This window comes from Chrysochloris asiatica, unplaced genomic scaffold, assembly GCF_000296735.1.
Source record: "Chrysochloris asiatica unplaced genomic scaffold, ChrAsi1.0 scaffold00156, whole genome shotgun sequence".
Taxonomy (NCBI): Eukaryota; Metazoa; Chordata; class Mammalia; order Afrosoricida; family Chrysochloridae; genus Chrysochloris; species Chrysochloris asiatica.
In genome coordinates, this window is record NW_006408674.1 from 6,947,850 (window position 1) to 6,949,905 (window position 2,056).

The following is a 2,056-nucleotide window of genomic DNA, read 5'->3' on the forward strand; positions in this document are numbered from 1 at the left end:
CTTGCTGGTATTTAAAATACCCTTGGCATAAGTTCCAGAATCACAGCAACATGGGAGCCACCACAGTAAGACAAACTGACAGATGAGTGGTGGAATATTAATCTTACTTTTTATTAAATCTAATACATCCAAAAGATTATCATTTCAACAAAAGATATTAATTAATGAGATACTTTACATGCCTTTTTTATACTTCTTGTTAGGTGCACCTCATACTTCTTGTTAGATCTAACTCATAGTCACCCTATATAGGGTTTCTGAGAGCGGTGTGGGTTTGAACTGATGACCTTGGGGTTAGCAGTCCAGTGCTTGTCCTACAGAACCACCAGAACTCCTTTTTTAAACTAAGTCTTTGAAATCCTGTGTGTATTTTATACTTACAACACATCTCAATTTTGACTAGTCCCATTTCAAGTGCTTAGTAGCCACATGTGGTTAATGGCTGTTTCAGAACTCTAGACTCACATCATATTGGTTTGACTTTAATTGGTCTTGGATAAACTGTAAGCTGAATGTGAGTGAGGCATCATCATTGATACCTTCTGGTGGAATTTTGAGACCAACAAGTACTATGTGACCATCAATGATGCCCCAGGGCACAGAGACTTTATCAAAAACATGATTCCAGGAACCTTATAGGCTGACTATGCTGTGCTGTCCTGCTGGTTGCTGCTGGTGTTGGAGAATTTGAAGCTAGTGTCTCTAAGAATGGGCAGATCCCTGAGCGTGCCCTTCTGGCTTACACACTGGGTGTGAAATAGGTAATTATTGGTGCTAACAAAGTGGATTCCACAGAACCACTCCACAGCCAGAAGAGATATGAGGAAATTATTAAGGAAGTTAGCACTGACATTAAGAAAATGCACCACAACTCTGACGCAGTAGCTTTGGTGCCAATTTCTGGTTGGAACAATGACAATATGCAGGAACCAAGTGCTAACATGCTTTGGTTCAAGGGATGGAAAATCATCGTAAGGATGGCAACACCAGTGGAATCATACGGCTTGAAGTTCTGGATGGCATCCTGCCATCAACTCATCTAACTGACAAGCCCCTGCGCCTGCCTCTCCAGGATGTCTAGAAACTGGTGGTATTGGCACGTGGCAGAATGGAGACTGGTAGTCTCCAACTAGTCATGGTGGTCACCTTTGTTCCTGTCAACATTACCAGTGAAGTAAAGACTGTTGAAATACACCATGAGGCATTGAGGGAAGCACTGCCTGGGGACCGACGATGTAGGCTTCGACGTAAAGAATGTCTCTGTCAAAGACGTTCACTGTGGCAAAATGACTGGTGACAACAAAAACGACTCCCCGATGGAAGCAGCTGCCTTCACTACGCAGGTGATCCTCCTGAACTGAGTATGCACCTGTGTTGGATTGTTACACAGCTCACATTGCTTACAAGTTTGCTGAGCTCAAAAAAAAAAAACCCATCACCATTCTGGTAAACAGCTGGAAGATGGCCTCTAATTTTTGAAGCCTGATGCTTCTGCCATTGGTGATATGGTTCCCGGAAAGCGCATCTGTGTTGAGAGCTTCTCAGAAGACTATCCTCCTCTGGGTCATTTTGCTGTTTGTGATGAAAGACAGATGGTTGCTGTGGGTGTCATCAAGGCATGGACAAAAAGACTGAGAAGGCTAAATGAGTAGAATATGACCTTTAGACCTGCCGCCCCCGGCTTAATCAGTTCTAAAAGAATGGTCTTAGAACTGCTTGTCTCAATTGGCCATTTCAGCTTAATAGTAGAAGACTGCTTAATGATAAGAATGCGTGGTGGAATCTTCAATAGGAAAGGAATGTGTTTTGGACCATTTGCTTCTTTTTCGCTTGGCAGTTTAAAGTTGTTACTTTTCAAAGTCAGTACTTTTTAAATGTAAAAATCTTGTACCAAAAAATTGCCACAGAATTGTGAGACCCATTAAAACAAAGTTTACTGAGGGAAAACAAGGTGTGAGAGAACAGGCCACGTCTATGAACTGAAAGAAATTCGCTCGGATGGAAAATATTGGAATGCAGACATGAGAAGGGTGTCCGGAAGTGGGTAGCGATGCAG

The 2,056-nt window shown here is 42.4% G+C and overlaps 1 pseudogene; it reads left to right on the top strand.

Annotated features, from left to right (window-relative positions):
- Window positions 1–492: 492 nt before the first annotated feature.
- Window positions 493–1,652, top strand: LOC102838392 (annotated as a pseudogene).
- The last annotated feature ends 404 nt before the right edge of the window (window positions 1,653–2,056 follow it).